This window comes from Pristiophorus japonicus, chromosome 3 (genome assembly GCF_044704955.1).
Source record: "Pristiophorus japonicus isolate sPriJap1 chromosome 3, sPriJap1.hap1, whole genome shotgun sequence".
Classification (NCBI taxonomy): domain Eukaryota; kingdom Metazoa; phylum Chordata; class Chondrichthyes; family Pristiophoridae; genus Pristiophorus; species Pristiophorus japonicus.
Genome location: NC_091979.1, coordinates 129,250,153 through 129,269,433, shown reverse-complemented (window position 1 = coordinate 129,269,433; position 19,281 = coordinate 129,250,153). Strand labels below are relative to the sequence as shown.

At 45.4% G+C, this 19,281-nt stretch overlaps 2 long non-coding RNA genes across 3 annotated transcripts in view; both read left to right on the top strand.

Annotated features, from left to right (window-relative positions):
* Nucleotides 1-3,752, top strand: part of LOC139258661 (uncharacterized) — a 67,088-nt gene extending 63,336 nt beyond the window's left edge. The window contains exon 5 of the long non-coding RNA XR_011592380.1: nucleotides 2,984-3,752. This is a non-coding gene — a long non-coding RNA (uncharacterized lncRNA). The remainder of the gene's footprint in view (nucleotides 1-2,983) is intronic.
* A 173-nt stretch (nucleotides 3,753-3,925) lies between these two features.
* The window catches only part of LOC139259889 (uncharacterized), a 47,936-nt gene continuing 32,580 nt past the window's right edge, over nucleotides 3,926-19,281 (top strand). For both annotated transcript variants that reach the window (XR_011592674.1, XR_011592675.1), the window contains exons 1-2: nucleotides 3,926-5,738; nucleotides 7,335-7,492. This is a non-coding gene — a long non-coding RNA (uncharacterized lncRNA). The remainder of the gene's footprint in view (nucleotides 5,739-7,334; nucleotides 7,493-19,281) is intronic.

Genomic DNA, 19,281 nt, shown 5'->3' with positions numbered 1-19,281 from the left:
ACTTCAACCGGTTGCATACGCATCTAGAAGTCTGTCTAAGGCTGAAAGAGCCTACAGTATGGTCGAGAAAGAGGCGTTAGCATGTGTATATGGGGTTAAGAAAATACATCAATACCTATTTGGACTTCGGTTTGAGCTTGAAACCGACCACAAACTGCTCATTTCACTGTTTTCAGAAAACAAAAGTATAAACACTGCTGCTTCGTCCCGCATCCAAAGATGGGCACTAACATTGTTCACCTATGATTATGTTATCTGCCACAGACCAGGCATGGAGAACTGTACTGATGCCCTCAGTCGGCTACCATTGCTCACTACCGGGCTGGAAATGGCACCGACCGAGACTTGCTTCTGGTCATGGATGCCTTTGGAGAGCGAGGAGTCACCCATCACAGCTCGCCAGATCAGGACCTGGATCAGCCAGGATCCTGTGCTATCACTTGTAAAAAGTTGCGTCCTCAATGGGAGCTGGTCGGCCGTTCCCGGGGAAATGCAAGATGAAATTAAGCCGTTTCACCAACGCAAAGATGAAATGTCCATCCAGTCGGATTGTCTCTTATGGAGTAATCACGTGGTTTTGCCAAAAAAAGGCAGGGAAACGTTGATACGTGACCTACACAATACCCACCCAGGCATAGTCATGATGAAGCCTATAGCCAGGTCGCATGTTTGGTGGCCCGGCATTGACTCGGACTAAGAGTCATGCATACACTGGTGTAACACGTGCTCACAATTGAGCAATGCACCAAGGGAGGCTCCATTGAGTCTGTGGTCATGGCTCTCCAAACCGTGGTCCAGGATCCACGTATATTTTGCTGGCTCCTTTCTCAGAAAGATGTTTTTAGTTGTAGTGGACGCTTACTCTAAATGGATTGATTGTGTAATCATGTCATCCAGCACATGCACTGTCACCATTGAAAGCTTCCGGGCTATGTTCGCCACCCATGGCTTGCCCGACGTCCTTGTCAGTGACAATGGACCGTGTTTCACCAGCTCGGAATTCAACGAGTTTATGACCCGCAATGGCATCAAGCATGTCAGGTCTGCCCCGTTTAAGCCCGCATCCAATGGTCAAGCGGAACGGGCAGTCCAAACTATCAAGCAGAGCTTGAAACGCGTGACGGAAGACTCCTTGCAGACCCGCTTATCCCGGGTTCTGCTCAGCTACCGGACGTGACCCCACTCACTTACTGGAGTTCGCCCTGCAGAATTGTTAATGAAGAGAGCAATCAAAACTAGGCTCTCTCTAGTCCACTCAGATCTAAATGATCATGTGGAAACCTGGCGTCACCGGCAAAACATGTACCATGATTGTGCGTCTGTATCGCGTGACATTGATGTTAACGACCCTGTGTTTGTCCTGAATTACGGTCATGGTCATAAATGGGTCGCTGGCACTTTCTTGACCACAGAGGGGAATAGAGTGTTTATAGTCAAACTATTGAATGGACAAACGTGCAGAAATTATTTGGATCAGACCAAACTGTGGTTCACTGACAACCAGGAACAACCTGAAGAGGACATCACCATCATCGATCCACCAACACACACCCAACCAGCAATTGACCTCGCTGTCAATCAAGAGGGTGAACCCACCATTCCCAACAGTCCTGTAGGTCCAGCTGCACCGCTGTGCAGCAATGGTCTGACCAACTCACCCATACCAGAGTTTGAACTCAGACGATCAACCAGGGAGCATAGAGCCCTGGATCATCTGAACTTGTAAATAATTTGTATGAAAGACTTTTGGGGGGGGTGCGTGGGGAGTGATGTTATGTATGTAAACATTGTAACTGTGTAAGACTTGCCACCAGAGGGCCTAACTGTTGGAGGCCCAAGGGTCACCTGCACACCTCGTGTGAGGGAGTATAAAAGGTTGTCTGCCATGTTGCTTCGGCACTCTGGAGTTGTATTAAAGAGACTAAGTTCACATCAGTTTTAGCTCACAGTCCTCAGTCTTGTGGAGTTCTTCCATACAACAATTCTATTATATTCTATATATGTATCTAATTTTATTTTGAAGTATTCAGCTCCATTAATGTTGCAGAAAATCTTTTTCATAGATCTGTGACAAAAACATAATGGATTTGTGTTGATGCTTCAGATGATATTTAGTACACACTTAGATACTGAGTACACATTTTTCAAACTTCTCATTTTTAAATCACTTTTTAGGTGTTTTGTTTGACAAATTAGAATTCACAGAGCTGTGTGGAAAAGTTTAAATTGGCATTAAAAAGTATTCTGGCAATGTATAAGGTGTCAGCTGTGGCTCAGTGGCAGCACTCTTGTCTCGGAGTGAGAAAGTTGGGTTGAAGCCCCATTCCACAGACTTGAGTGGCTAATTTAGGCTAACACTTCAGTACAATACTGAAGGAGTGTTGCACTGTTGTTGATTTCTGGATTCTTTTCCCTCAATCTGGTTCAGTGAAATCACTGAGTCGAATACCGATTGTGCTTTAAACAAAGCAAGCTTTTATTTAAAAAGCAAATCCCGATCGGGGACCTTATCAGACAGAAGGAATGCTTCCTGATAGATTGCACTCACTTCCTACGGACAAAGTGACGTTACATTGTAAAGGGACGACGGTTATACATTTTCGGTAAAAGATAACGAGATACAATTAGAGTGACATCCTATTTCAGCCTATCCTCTTTGATCCCTCTTTACCATTGTCCACTCATAAGCCGATCTAAGAATGGTATGATTTTACACAAAGGCCCATTATGAGTTACTAAGACCTTGAGGTTTTTCTGCAAGCTGTGGGTTTTGTTTCAATATGTGTTAGTGTTGTAACATTTTGCAGTCTCGAGTCTGAGATGTCATGGCTATTCCTCCATGAATTCTTTGTTAGCTTACACTGTCCATATATAATTCCCACGTTCTCAACTTCAATGTCTCTATACATTTTCAAACATTCACACTGTCAGAGGTGCCATCTTTGGATGAGATATTAATCTAAGGCCTTATCTATCCTTGTAGGTGGATGTAAAAGATCCCGTGGCATGATTTGAAGAAGAGCACAAGAGTTTTCCTGGTGCCCTCGTCAACATTATTCCTTCCACCAACACCATCAAAATCAGATTATCTGATCAGTATCTCAATGCTGTTTGTGGGAGTTGCATGAATTGCCTGCCATGTTTCCCTGCATTACAACAGTGACTGCATTTCAAAATACTTCAATGGCTGTGAAATGTTTGGGGATATTCTCAGGTTATGAAAGGCATTATATAAATGCAAGTCCTTTTGGGGTCGAAATTGCCCACCGCTGAAAATGGGGCAGACCTACCTTGTTTCTGTAGTTTTTACCAGCACTGTGGCCTGTTGATGGGGGCGGAAGTCGGGTGGTAAGCGGAAGTTTACAGTGTAGAGGGGCGGAAGTTGGGGGTGGATGGAATGGCCGCCGCTGTCAGTCATCAGCGTAGCACTGATGACGTCATCAAAGTGCAGCGTCACTACGGCTCTCCCCTTAAAGGGGAGAGGCCGCGTGATTGTTTAATTTCGGTCCACTGGGCCACCAGGGAGGGTTTCGGCCGGGCCAGTGGCCTAGCACCCAAGAGGGGCTGCCAGGCTGCCTGTTGGTGGCCCGGCTGAATCCAGTGACATAATTGTCAGCCTGACATGACAGTCAGCTGACAAAAAAACTATGGCAGCAGTGGCAGGATGGCCTTCCCTTTAATGGGAGCCGCATCAGCATTTTACAAGGATGACAGCCTCACTGCACTGGCAGAAAAAAGCAGCTTTTGGCACTTCGCAGCAGTAGTAAAATTTCACCATCGGGGAGGAACATCAGTGGTGCGCACTGTTATGACGCATTTATGGCATAGCAGCAACAGCGGAGCGGTGGTGGGGGAGGGGGAGGGGGGAAGCGGGTCATCGCTGGGATACCGCAGGAGCGGAATTTTAAAAGTGGCGGCCATTACACGAAAAATCAGCGGCCATTGCACTCTGCAGCATGGCCGCCAATTTCTGGCGGTAGCAGGCTTTAAGGGAAGGGGCAATTTTGTCCTCTTTTTATTAGTAATATACACCTCCTACAGTGCAGCACTACCTCAGTACTGCACTGGAGTGTCAGCCTAGATTTTATGTTCAAGTCTCTTCTGACTCAGAAGGGGAGAGTTCAACCCACTGAGCCACAGTTGGCGTCATAAGAGCGTGCACCACCGATGTTCCTCACCGATGGCGCAATTTTACTACCGCTGCGAGGTGCCAAAAGCCATAGTTGGCTCAGATATAGGTCCACCAGTATAAAAGAAATAGAAGAAACTTTGAATTAGAAAATACAACAGTTGCTTTTGCTACTTATGCACATTCAGAGCTGCCCATTGCTGCTCCAGCATGCCTTTTGAGGATGTAACTAGTAGAGTGGACAGGGGAGAACCAGTGGATGTGGTGTATTTAGACTTGCAAAAAACTTTTGACAAGATCCCACACAAGAGATTGGTGTGCAAAATTAAAGCACATGGTATTGGGGGTAATGTATTGACGTGGATAGAGAACTGGTTGGTAGACAGACAGCAGAGAGTCGGGATAAACAGGTCCTTTTTGGAATGGCAGGCAGTGATTAGTGGGATGCTGCAGGGCTCAGTGCTGGGACGCTAGCTATTTACAATATACGTCAATGATTTAGATGAAAGAATTGAGTGTAATATCTCCAAGTTTGCAGATGACACTAAGCTGGGGGGCGTTGTGAGCTGTGAGGAGGATGCTAAGAGGCTGCAAGGTGACTTGGACAGGTTAGGTGAGTGGGCAAATGCATGGCAGATGCAGTACATGTGGATAAATGTGAGGTTATCCACTTTGGTGGCAAAAACACGAAGGCAGAATATTATCTGAATGGCGGCAGATTAGGAAAAGGGGAGGTGCAACGAGACTTGGGTGTCATGGTACATCAGTCATTGAAAGTTGGCATGCAGGTACAGCAGGCGGTGAAGAAGGCAAATGGCATGTTGGCCTTCATAGCTAGGGGATTTGAGTATAGGAGCAGGGAGGTCTTACTGCATTTGTACAGGTCCTTGGTGAGGCCTCACCTGGAATATTGTGTTCACTTTTGGTCTCCTAATCTGAGGAAGGACGTTCTTGCTATTGAGGGAGTGCAGCGAAGGTTCACCAGACTGATTCCCGGGATGGCAGGACTGACATATGAGGAGAGACTGGATCGACTGGGCCTGTATTCACTGGAGTTTAGAAGGATGAGAGGGGATCTCATAGAAACCTATAAAATTCTGACGGGACTGGATAGGTTAGATGCAGGAAGAATGTTTCCGATGTTGGGGGAGTCCAGAACCAGGGGACACAGTCTTAGGATAAGGGGTAAGCCATTTAAGACCGAGATGAGGAGAAACGTCTTCACTCCGAGAGTTGTTAACCTGTGGAATTCCCTGCCGCAGAGAGTTGTTGATGTCAGTTCATTGGATATATTCAAGAGGGAGTTAGATATGGCCCTTATGGCTAAAGGAATCAAGGGGTATGGAGAGAAAGCAAGAAAGGGGTATTGAGGTGATGTTCAGCCATGATCTTATTGAATGGTGGTGCAGGCTAGAAGGGCCGAATGGCCTACGCCTACACCTATTTTCTATGTTTCTATGTTTCTATGTTTGCCTCTTGCAGCTGCAGGTATAATTGGGAAGCGACTGATTAAAAAGTCGATCAACCACCTCCATTCTCCCTGAAGATTCACTTCATGGGGCAGCAAACACCATTGGACACAGAGGGTCTACACTGCAAGCCAAGTATTGTATGTGTTCATTCTTATGCAGTATATAAAGATATTACTTCACCACAAATGTAACCTAATTGCATGTCACAAAGTACTTCATTGGCTGCAAAGCACCTTGGGATGAAAGGCACTATATAAATGCATGTCTTTTCTTGATGCTCAAAGTAGTAAATTTGAATGCCTCACTGGTGTAACCAATATATGCTTGCACTGGAGTCATGTATTGCAATTAATTTGCTGCCACCTCAGGCTTGTTGATGATAGGAGTCCATGTTCCATGTTTTTATACAGTGTGCAAGTTTCCAGCTTCTCTCCTGGACTAGTTTCGATCACCTGGATGGGTCGGAGAGGAATTTTCCCAGATTTTTTTTCTCCCTAAATTGTGCTGGGTTTTTATCTCGTTTTTGCCTCTCCCAGCAGATCACATGGCTCCGGTTGGGGTGGAATGTAGAATGTTTCATATAAGGGGTGTCGCAGTTGTGTGAGGCAAACTGGTTGGGCGGGGTGCTCTTTGCCTTTCCGTCATTGTTCATAGGTTTATATGTAAGCTTCAGGGCTGCTGACCAAGGGATGTGCGGCTCTTTGTCGGCCGGCGTGGACACGATGGACCAAAATGCTGTAAATTTCTATGTTTCTATGTTTCTACAAGGGGGGCACGTGGTTAATAGAATGTTAAAATAGTTGTATTGCAATTAATTTGCTGCCACCTTAGGCTTGCTGCTGATAGGAGTCCATGTTCCGCGTTTATGTTGAGTGTTAGAGGTTGCAGCCCCTCTTCCACTATTTGAAGGGGCTGCTCCTCGATTTTTGGTTGCACTTCAGTCCCACGCTCCTGATGTTTGGGCACCCGGTGCAGGAGGAGTGGGCAGGTCGGAAGGCCTCCTCGTAGGACTGCTCCTGGGCATGTCTAAGGTGGTCATTAATCGATCCAGGCAGCGGGTGGTCGAGGGGGACATTCGGCCCAACTGCCTGCTTTGCTTCTGCAGCTATGTTCGCACCAGGTGTCCCTGGAGATGGAGCACGCAGTGTCCACTGGCATGCTTGAGGCCTGCCATGATCGGTGGGCACTGGAGGGACTGGGCTTACAACGGGAACAACATTTAAATTTGATTTATTAAGGTTCCTTTAAATTTTTTTTGTTAATTTACAGGTTCTAGTGGTTGTGGCACATAGTTGAATTCAATTGGCAAATTGCCGGAATTAAAAGAGTTGTTGCTGATATGAACAATGCAGAGACATTTACTGCCAGACCGCCTGTCTGGGTCCTTTCCCCTCCCTTGTAATGTTGAAGTGTGTGTGTGATGAAAATATGTTATACATGGTCTGCATTGGACCATTATGAAGTTTGGAGATATAGTAATACTAAATGTCATGGAATAAATTCATTCCATCCTCTATTACAGCACTGATGTGCAGCCTAATAATAAACAGGGATTATTTATCAGAGGTTAAAAGAGGATTAGTTCAACAATAAGAGAACATTGATTGCACTATCATTTCCCACGGAAGCATTTGTTGAAGCAGTCTGGTGTGGGAGATGCCCGGAGTACATGTTGCTGATACCAGAGTCTCTGCTTCTCTCCACATGGGCACCGTCTCGTCCGTTCGTTCCAGACCCGTTCCAGGTGAAGAAAACGTCCAGTCGAAACGCCAGGGGCCGCAGAAAAGCGGAAAAGTGAACGGTTGTCGGAGTCATCCCGGTCGCGCCGACACCGGGAGCGGAAGAGCTGCCTGCTCCCGGGATACTACCGCTGCAGTCAGCCAGCGAGCAGGTAGGGCCATCAACCCAGCTTCTTCAGCACTAGCGGTGTGTGGTGCTGAGAGAGAGGAGCATAGCCCGAGGACAAAGAGTTTGGTTTGTTTATTGCAGATTCAATGTTTGTAACCTGTCCAGACTTAACAGATTATGTAAGCAGGCACTATTTGAAAAATCTGCTTCTTGCCATTTCTCTGGTTGGGCAGAGCTCATTGAAAACTAGTTCTACTTCATTTGATCTAGATATTTCCTTCAGGTGCTTTTACCGTTCACTAGTTTTCGGAGCAGTTTAGTTGTTTAGTTCAACATGTGCACAGAAATAAAGCTTGACCAAGGCAGGAAATCTAATTCCTGAAAACAGATCCATTCAATTTTGCTTAAACTGAGTAATTGGGATGGTGTATGGATAGAGACACATTAAAAGCCATCAGTCCCGCGAGTCACGAAGAGGCCAATTAATTGAGGCGAATAAATACTGGTCCTGTCTTAATACCATTATTTGCATGAAGTTTTGCCATATTGACTTGGACTAACAGCATCCCTGCATTTTATAACTATCAGTAGCAAACACAATTAGTAAGGTTTTGCTTTTGATATTTTTCTCTTGCAAATAAAATAAAACAACCCAATTATAGTGATCCTGATAGACTGCCAGTGATTCCGCTTTCTAAATGTGCACGAGTCCTCATGGGTCTGCGCGCATTTCTGGTGTTTACATCAAAGGGCGTCATCAGCGACAATCTTGTCAATTAAGAGCTTTCACCAGGACAGCAGCATTACATTTAATGAGAAAAATACATTTGCTGATGATATAAAGCCAATCAAGGTGATAGACGCCAAAGCTGAACAGGACAAGCGACAGGCGGATTTGAATATACATGGTTATTGGGCAAACAGTTGGCAGTTGCAATTCAATGTAGAGAAATGCAGAGTGCTTCACAGGTCCCCCAAAAAATCCAAGAATGGACTATTACTTGATAGGAAAGAAAATAATGTGCATGGAAGAGATCTGGAGGTACTGATGGACAATACATTAAAGCTATCACAACCAAAAGGATATTGCTGCCATTGTGAGAATACAGTGCAACCAGGATGATTGAGGGAATGGAGGGATTGAATTATGAGGAGTGATTCCGTAAATTGGACACGTCCTCACTGGAAAAGAGAAGGTGGAAAGGTGATCTGATTGCTGTTTTCAAGTTTCTAAAGGGAGTAGAAGCTATAGACCACGATGAGCTGTTTCATCTTGTCCATGGCAGTAGAACCAGAGGACACAGCTTGTGCTTGAAGGGGCTAAATTCAAAACTAACTTGTTGAAACATTATTTTAGTCATCATCATCATCTTAGGCAATCCCTCGAAATCGAGGAAGACTTGCTTCCACTCTAAAAGTGAGTTCTTAGGTGACTGAACAGTCCAATACGGGAATTACAGTCTCTGTCTGTCCCACCGTGACAGTCATTGAAGGAAAGGGAGGGTGGGACTGGTTTGCTGCATGCTCCTTCTGCTGCCTGCGCTTGCTTTCTGCATGCTCTCGGCGACGAGACTCGAGGTGCTCAGCGCCCCCCCCGATACACTTCCTCCACTTAGGGCGGTCTTTGGCCCGGGACTCCCAGGTGTCGGTGGCAATGTTGTATTTCATCAAGGAGATTTTGAGGGTGTCCTTGAAACATTTCCTCTGCCACTGGGGCTCGCTTGCTGTGTAGGAGTTCCGAGTAGAGCGCTTGCTTTGGGAGTCTTGTGTCAGGCATGCAAACAATGTGGCTCGCCCAATGGAGCTGGTTGAGTGTGGTCACTGCTTCGATGTTGGCCTGATCGAGAATGCTAACGTTGGTGCGTCTGTCCTCCCAGAGGATTTGCACGATCTTTTGGAGACATCGTTGGTGTTATTTCTCGAGCGAGTTGAGGTGTCTACTATATATGGTCCACGTCTCTGAGCCATACAGGAGAGTGGGTATCATGACAGCCCTGTAGACCATGAGCTTGGTGGCAGATTTGAGGGCCTGATCTTCGAACACTCTCTTCCTCAGGCGGCTAAAGGCTGAGCTGGTGCACTGGAGGCGCTGTTGAATCTCATTGTCGATGTCTGCCCTTGCTGATAATATGCTCACGTGGTATGGAAAGTGGTCCACGTCGTCCAGGGCCGCACCGTGGATCTTGATGACTGGGAAAGCCATTGCTAGAATCCACCTCAACTGTCTTCTCCCTGTGGCTGAGGAGCTCCACCCGGAGTCACAGTGCGGATTTCGTCCACTACTGGGTACAATGGATATGATCTTTATGGCGCAACAGCTGCAAGAAAAATGCAGGGAATAGCACCAACCCTTGTACATGGCCTTTTTTGACCTTACAAAGGCCTTTGACACTGTCAACCGCGAGGGACTATGGAGTGCCCTCCTCCATTTCGGCTGCCCCCAAAAGTTTGTCACCATCCTCCGCCTGCTCCATGATGACAGGCAAGCCATGATCCTGACCAATGGATCCATCACAGACTCAATCCATGTCTGGACTGGTGTCAACAAGGCTGCGTCATCGCCCCAACCCTCTTCGCGATCTTCCTCGCTGCAATGCTCCATCTCACACTCAACAAGCTCCCCGCTGGAGTGGAACTAAACTACAGAACCAGTGAGAACTTGTTCAACCTTCGTCGTCTCCAGGCCAGATCCAAGACCGTTGCAACCTCTGTCATCGAACTACAGTACGCGGACCACGCTTGTGCCTGCGCACATTCAGAGACTGAATTCCAAGTCATAGTCAACATCACTGAGGCATACTAAAGCATAGGCCTTACACTAAACATCCATAAGACAAAGGTCCTCCACCATTATTTTAGTGAGGTAGTGGTAAATCAATGGAACAGACTCCCCGGAGACATGGTGAAAACAAATAGTGTTGGTACATTCTAATGCAAAAAGAAAATAACATTTTGCGATAAAGTATATGAATAACTTGAGGTATAACCTATGGAAAGTCGAGCATGTTGGGGAGGAACAAGTGACTTTGGACCTATGGTTCCCAAAGTTCTCCCACTGGTTTTCTTTGCATCATGTCTGGGTCTGTTGTAAAGTCATTGATAAGGGATTGATTGCCATGGTTAGTCAACAAATCCATTATTGTTGTTTCATGTGACTACCAGGTAGAAGACAGGGCAAATGCATGGCAGATGCAGTACAATGTGGATAAATGTGAAGTTATCCACTTTTGGGGGCAAAAACACGAAGGCAGAATATTATCTGAATGGCGGAAGATTAGGAAAAGGGGAGATGCAACGACACCTGGGTTGTCATGGTACATCAGTCATTGAAAGTGGGCATGCAGGTACAGCAGGTGGTGAAGAAGGCAAATAGTATGTTGGCCTTCATAGCTAGGGGATTCGAGTATAGGAGCAGGGAGGACTTACTGCAGTTGTACAGGGCCTTGGTGAGGCTTCACCTGGCATATTGTGTACAGTTTTAGTCTCCAAATCTGAGTAAGGACGTTCTTGCTATTGAGGGAGTGCAGCGAAGGTTCACCAGACTGATTCCCGGGATGGCTGGATTGACATATGAGGAGAGACTGGATCAACTGGGTCTGTGTTCACTGGAGTTTAGAAGGATGAGAGGGGATCTCATAGAAACATATAAGATTCTGACGGGACTGGACAGGTTCGATGCGGGAAGAATGTTCCTGATGTTGGGGAAGTCCAGAACCAGGGGTCACAGTCTAAGGATAAGGGGTAAGCCATTTAGGACCGAGATGAGGAGAAACTTCTTCACCCAGAGAGTGGTGAACCTGTGGAATTCTCTACCACAGAAAGTTGTTGAGGCCAATTCACTAAATATATTCAAAAAAGAGTTAGATAAAGTTCTTACTACTAGGGGGATCAAGGGGTAGGGCGAGAAAGCAGGAATGGGGTACTGAAGTTGCATGTTCAGCCATGAACTCATTGAATGGCGGTGCAGGCTAGAAGGGCCGAATGGCCTACTCCTGCACTTATTTTCTATGTTTCTATGAGGAGAAACATCTTCACTCAGACAGTTGTTAATCTGTGGAATTCCCTACCGCAGAGAGTTGTTGCTGCCAGTTCATTGGATATATTCAAGAGGAAGTTAGATATCGCCCTTATGGCTAAAGGGATCAAAGGGTATGGAGAGAAAGCAGGAAAGGGGTACTGAAGGAATGATCAGCCATGATCTTATTGAATGGTGGTGCAGGCTCGAAGGGTCGAATGGCCTACTCCTGCACCTATTTTCTATGTTTCTATGTTTCTGTGAACTAGATGGACCTTGGTCTTTCTTTGTCTAGCTATTCCTCAGAGTTAAAAACAATTTTTTCCTGCTATTACAATGGTCTTCTTTTCATTAAAGAAGACCATTGTAATAGCAGGAAAAAATTTAGATGTTTTACAATTCCTTTTTAATCTAAACAGTTCCTTAATGCTCCTTCTCAAAAAATTCCAGTTTAGATCATGTACTAAAAATGCCATTGAAGACTGCACCTCCCAAACCCACGACCTCTACCATCTGGAAGGACAAGGCAGCAGGCACATGGGAATACCATCACCTGCAAGTTCCCCTCCAAGTCACGCACCATCCTGACTTGCAAATATATCACCGTTCCTTCATAGTCGCTGGGTCAACATCCTGGAACTCCCTCCCTAATAGCACTATGGAAGGCAGCGGTTCAAGAAGATGGCTCACCACCACCTTCTCAAGGGCAATTAGGGATGGACAATAAATGCCGGACTTGCTAGCGACGCCCACATCCCAGGAACAAATTTTAAAACAATGCATTTATTTTAATGAATGGGTGGACAGTGCAGCCATTAGTGCAGAGCACTAAGCCGATGAGTTCTCATAGGTTTGCGTGTCACTTGATAGTGCTGTTGGGGAGGAGTTAAACTAATATGGCAGGGGGATGGGAACCAATGCAGGGAGACAGAGGGAAACAAAATGGAGACAGAAGCAAAAGACAGAAAGGAGATGAGTAAAAGTGGAGGGCAGAGAATCCCAAGGCAAAAAACAAAAAGGGCCACTGTACAGCAAAATTCTAAAGGGTCAAAGTGCAATAAAAAGGCAAGCCTGAAAGCTCGGTGCCTCAAGGCGAGGAGTATTTGGAACCCGGAGAGGGCTCTGAGCTCGTTAAAGTGGGTGAGAGCGCAGATGAACAGGACTCCAAGAAAGAATGCAAAAGGCAGGAGGCAACAGAGCAGAGTAGCACTGGGGTAAGTGTAAACCACAAGGTGATAGGAAGGGACAATATGTATGAATATAAAGGGGCTGCAGGAGGGGTCAAAACTAAAAATCATGGTTTAAAAACTAGTATTAAAACACTCTACCTAAATGCACGCAGCATTCGAAATAAAGTAAATGAGTTGACGGCACAAATCATTACAAATGGGTATAATTTGGTGGCCATTACAGAAACGTGGTTGCAGTGTGGCCAAGACTGGAAATTAAACATACAGGGGTATCTGACAATTCGGAAGGATAGACAAGAAGGGAAAGGAGGTGGGGTAGCTCTGGTAATAAAGGATGATATCAGGGCAATTGTGAGAGATGATATTGACTCTAATTAACAAAATGTTGAATCATTGTGGGTGGAGATGAGAGATAGTAAGGGGAAAAAGTCACTGGTGGGCGTAGTTTATAGGCCCCCAAATAATAACTTCACGGTGGGGCGGGCAATAATCAAGGGAATAATGGAGGCATATGAAAAAGGAACGGCAGTAATCATGGGGGATTTGAACCTACATATCGATTGGTCAAATCAAATCGCACGGGGTAGCCTTGAGGAGGAATTCATAGAATGCATACGGGATTGTTTCTCAGAACAGTATGTTACAGAACCTACAAGGGAGCAAGCTATCTTAGATCTGGTCCTGTGTAATGAGACAGGAATAATAAATGATCTCCAAGTAAAAGATTCTCTCGGAATGAGTGATCACGGTATGGTTGAATTTGTAATACAGATTGAGGGTGAGGAAGTAGTGTCTCAAACGAGCGTACTATGCTTAAACAAAGGGAACTACAGTGGGATGAGGGCAGAGTTGGCTAAAGTAGACTGGGAACACAGACTAAACGGTGACACAATTGAGGAACAGTGGAGGACTTAAAAGGGGCTCTTTCATAGTGCTCAACAAAAATATATTCCAGTGAAAAAGAAGGGCGGTAAGAGAAGGGATAACCAGCCGTGGATAACCAAGGAAATAAAGAGTATCAAATTAAAAACCAATGCGTATAAGGTGGCCAAGGTTAGTGGGAAACTAGAAGATTGGGAAAATTTTTAAACAACAGCAAAGAATGACTAAGAAAGCAATAAAGAAAGGAAAGATAGATTATGAAAGTAAACTTGCGCTAAACATAAAAACAGATAGTAAAAGCTTTTACCGATATATCAAACGGAAGATAGTGACTAAAGTAAATGTTGGTCCCTTAGAAGATGAGAAGGGGGAATTTAATAATGGGAAATGTGGAAATGGCTGAGACCTTAAACAATTATTTTGCTTCGGTCTTCACAGTGGAAGACACAAAAACCATGCCAAAAATTGCTGGTCACGGGAATGTGGGAAGGGAGGACCTTGAGACAATCACTATCACTAGGGAGGTAGTGCTGGACAGGCTAATGGGACTCAAGGTAGACAAGTCCCCTGGTCCTGATGAAATGCATCCCAGGGTATTAAAAGAGATGGCGGAAGTTATAGCAGATGCATTCGTTATAATCTACCAAAATTCTCTGGCCTCTGGGGAGGTACCAGCAGATTGGAAAGCAGCTAATGTAACGCCTCTGTTTAAAAAAAGGGGGCAGACAAAAGGCAAGTAACTATAGGCCGGTTAGTTTAACATCTGTAGTGGGGAAAATGCTTGAAGCTATCATTAAGGAAGAAATAGTGGGACATCTAGATAGGAATAGTGCAATCAAGCAGACGCAACATGGATTCATGAAGGGGAAATCATGTTTAACTAATTTACTGGAATTCTTTGAGGATATAACGAGCATGGTGGATAGAGGTGTACCGATGGATGTGATGTATTTAGATTTCCAAAAGGCATTCGATAAGGTGCCACACAAAAGGTTACTGCAGAAGATAAAGGTACGTGGAGTCAGAGGAAATATATTAGCATGGATCGAGAATTGGCTGGCTAACAGAAAGCAGAGAGTCGGGATAAATGGGTCCTTTTCGGGTTGGAAATCGAAGGTTAGCGGTGTGCCACAGGGATCGGTGCTGGGACCACAACTGTTTACAATATACATAGATGACCTGGAAGAGGGACAGAGTGTAGTGTAACAAAATTTGCAGATGACACAAAGATTAGTGGGAAAGCGGGTTGTGTAGAGGACACCGAGAAGCTGCAAAGAGATTTAGCTAGGTTAAGCAAATGGGCAAAGGTTTGGCAGATGGAATACAATGTCAGAAAATGTGAGGTCATCCACCTTGGAAAAAAAACAGTAAAAGGGAATATTATTTGAATGGGGAGAAATTACAACATGCTGCGGTGCAGAGGGACCTTGTGCATGAATCCCAAAAAGTTAGTTTGCAGGTGCAGCAGGTAATCAGGAAGGCGAATGGAATGTTGGCCTTCATTGCGAGAGGGATGGAATACAAAAGCAGGGAGGTCCTGCTGCAACTGTATAGGGTATTGGTGAGGCTGCACCTGGAGTACTGCATGCAGTTTTGGTCACCTTACTTAAGGAAGGATATACTAGCCTTGGAGTGGGTACAGAGACGATTCACTCGGCTGATTCCGGAGATGAGGGGGTTACCTTATGATGATAGATTGAGTAGACTGGGTCTTTACTTGTTGGAGTTTAGAAGGATGAGGGGTGATCTTATAAAAACATTCAAAATAATGAAAGGGATAGACAAGATAGAGGCAGAGAACATAAGAACATAAGAATTAGGAACAGGAGAAGGCCATCTAGCCCCTTGAGCCTGCTCCGCCATTCAACAATATCATGGCTGATCTCGCCATGGACTCAGCTCCACTTACCCGCCCGCTCCCCATAACCCTTAATTCCCTTATTGGTTAAAAATCTATCTATCTGTGATTTGAATACATTCGATGAGCTAGCCTCAACTGCTTCCCTGGACAGAGAATTCCACAGATTCACAACCCTCTGGGAGAAGAAATTCCTTCTCAACTCGGTTTTAAATTGGCTCCCCCGTATTTTGAGGCTGTGCCCCCTAGTTCTAGTCTCCCCGACCAGTGGAAACAGCCTCTCTGCCTAAGAGTATAAGAGTAAAGATTTCTTACTGCAATTATATAAATCCCTGGTGAGACCACACCTGGAGTATTGTGTACAGTTTTAATTTCCCTTATCTTAGGAAGATATATTTGCCTTTAGAGGGAGTGCAACAAAGGTTCACCAGATTGATTTCTGGGGGGGTGGGGGGATTGCCCTATGAGGAGAGATTGAGGAAACTAGGCCTATATTCCCTCGAATTTAGGAGAGGCGATCTCATTGAAACATAAAATTCTTACAGGGCTTGACAGGGTAGATGCTGAGAGGATGTTTCCCCGAGCTGCGGAGTCTAGAACTAGGGATCATAGTCTCAGGAGAAGGCGTCGTGTATTTAGGATTGATGAGAAATTTATTCACTGAGGGTTGTGAATCTTTGGAGTTCTGTACCCCAGAGGGCTGAGGATGCTGAGTCATTGAGTATTTTCAAGACAGAGATCGATAGATTTTTGGATAATAATGGAATTAAGAGATATGAGGATAGTGCGGGAAAGTCGAGTTGAGGTAGAAGATCACCCATGATCATATTGAATGGTGGAGCAGGCTCGAAGGGCTGAATGGCCTGCTCCTGCTCCTGCTCCTATTTCTCATATTATCTTATGTAAAATTGAAAAGTTATTAAATTTTGCCATTTCACCTTGTAACAATTCACTTTTGATCCTTGGATTATAAATTTTAATGAAATCCAGTTAGTCAAATTACCACAACTTTAAGCAGAAAACTGGGTTAACCAAAGCATGGCCATTGAAGTGCGGCACTTTGACACAGTATAGATCACCTGCTACACTAGTCATTGTATTACATTTCATATATCACTTTACACAGACTGCTATCTCAGCTACTTTTGATATTTATATAGCATTTGTTTCTCTATACCAAGTAAAACTCCAACATCTACATTACTGAACCATTTTTGTTTTACCTTTTAGGTCTGCCACATTTCTTAATCCAGTATATTGAAACATCTGCACAACCCCTGAACGTGAGAACGCTGATGCCTTTCTCCAACCATGATTCCATGTATTATGCAGCAGGGTCTGCTAGTGCACCCTGACTGGCATTGAAATAGCTGCTCAGTCCCTGCAGCCAAACCATCGTGTACTGACAGCTTTTCCAGCTTTGTCGCACAGTTGTAGCTGGGTGCTGCTCAAGGGTTTTGCCAATGGTTGTCTCCACCAATTTATTCATCGTGTGGGTGAAGCAGTTACTGAATGAATGGCTCACTCAGCCCAAAGCTGAGTTGTGTAAAATGTAACCTCCTACCTCCTTCAGCAGGCAAAACACCTCACACTACCTGATCCTTTAATAATGGTGCGGAACCACTTCCTGGCCATGTCGGGCACCTCTAAAATACATTCTCTGGATAAAGCTCCTTTTCAAAGTAAGACTATGCAGTGAAATATGAGATTTTGCTCTGCCTTTCTTTGACTAGCTACATTTTTCCCAATTACCTCTCGGTTTGTACTACTCAGATGCTCTGGTCAAAGTTGTAGTGTATGGAGAAAGAGTCAGACTGAACACTGTGAGCTCAAAGTAAAGTGTGACCTTAGTCTTTTATTGCAGGTCTCCAGAGTGCCTCTCCAACCTATGAAGCCGCCTTAAATTCCTGTGCTCCCAAGGGATTCTGGAATCCCGTGGGACTCTGGGGAATGGGCCCTCTTGTGGCTGTACAGTGTAAATACAAGTCCACAAATATAACAACATTCCCCCACAAAGTCAATAGTGTAACTATTTACAATGTGAGTCAATCTGGGGCCCTTCTTGTCTTGGTTGATCGTCTCGGTGTGAAAACTGGTGTTGTTGAATCATTTGTGGGGCCCTCACTGGGCTGCTGTGCAGCTGGCCTTGCTAGGCTGCCTGGTGTGTTGGGCCCTGCAGGGCTGCATGGATGATGGGTTCTGCTTCGTGGTCAACTGTGGTGTCGGTTGCCACTGGTGTGTGTGTTGGGGGATCAAAAAAGGTAGGGTCCAAGGTGGGTTGCTCAAGGTAGTCCTTGAATCTGAGTTTGATTTGGTCCAAATGTTTCCGGTGAATGAGTCCATTTGAAAGTTTGACTCGCAACACCCTGCTCCCCTCTTTGGCCACGACAGTGCCAGGAAGCCACTTGGGACCTTGACCATAATTTAATACAAATACAGGATCATTGACTTCAATCTCGCGTGACACATTTGCGCTATCATGGTATGCAATTTGTTGAAGCTGCCTGCTCTCTACCTGTTCATTGTAGATCAGGGTGAACTAACGAGAGTCTTGTCTTAAGTGCTCTTTTCATGAGCAGTTCAGCAGGTGGGATGCCAGTGAGTGAGTGGGGTCTCGTGCGGTAGCTAAGCAGGTCTCGGGATTGGCGAGTCTGCAGTGAGCCTTCAGTTACCCTCTTCAAGCCTTGCTTGATGGTTTGCACTGCTGTCTCTACCTGACCATTGGACGCTGGTTTAAACGAAGCAGATGTGACATGTTTGATCCTGTTACGGGTCATGAATTCCTTGAACTTAGCACTGGTAAAACATGGCCCATTGTCGCTCACCAGGACATCGGGTAAGCCGTGTGTGGCAAACATGGCCCGCAGGCTTTCAGTAGTGGCAGTGGAAGTGCTAGCTGACATTATCTCACATTCAATCCACTTGGAGTACGCGTCTACAACCATAAGGAACATTTTACCCAAGAACGGGCCTGCATAGTCGACGTGTACTCTAGACCACGGTTTGGCAGGCCAAGACCATAAACTTAGTGGCGCCTCCCTGGGTACATTGCTTAATTGCGAGCATGTATTACATCTGTGAATGCAGGACTCTAAGTCCGCATCGATACCGGGCCACCACACGTGAGATCTGGCTATCATTTTCATCATTACGTTGCCTGGATGGGTACTGTGTAGGTCATTGTTGAAGGTGTCTCTGCCCTTCTTGGGGACCACTACTCGATTGCCCCACAGAAGGCAGTCTGCCTGTATAGACATTTCATCTTTGCGCCGCTGGAACGGCTTTATCTCTTCCTGCATTTCCACTGGGACACTGGACCACCTCCTGTAAAGCACACAGATTTTGACTGGAGATAATAAGGAGTCCTGGCTTGTCCAGGTTTTGATCTGCCGGGCAGTGATGGGTGGATTGCTCACTCAAATGCTTCCATAATTTCCAACCCCGTGGTGGGCAATGGCAGCCTACTGAGAGCATTGGCGCAGTTTTCTGTGCCTGGCCTGTGGCGGATGGCGTAGTTGTATGCGGACGACGTGAGCGCCCATCTCTGGATGCGGGCCGATGCGTTGGTATTTATCCCTTTACTCACAGAAAACAGGGATATAAGTGGCTTATGGTCAGTTTTCAATTTGAATTTTAGCCCAAACAGGTATTGATGCATTTTCTTTACCCCATAGACACACGCTAACGCTTCTTTTTCAATCATACTGTAGGCTCTCTCGGCCTTAGACAGACTCCTGGATGCATAAGCAACCGGTTGCATTTTCCCGAAATCATTAGCTTGTTGCAATACACACCCGACGCCATATGACGACGCATCACATGCTAGTACCAAACGCTTACATAGATCATACAACACAAGCAATTTGTTTGAGCATAACAATTTTCTC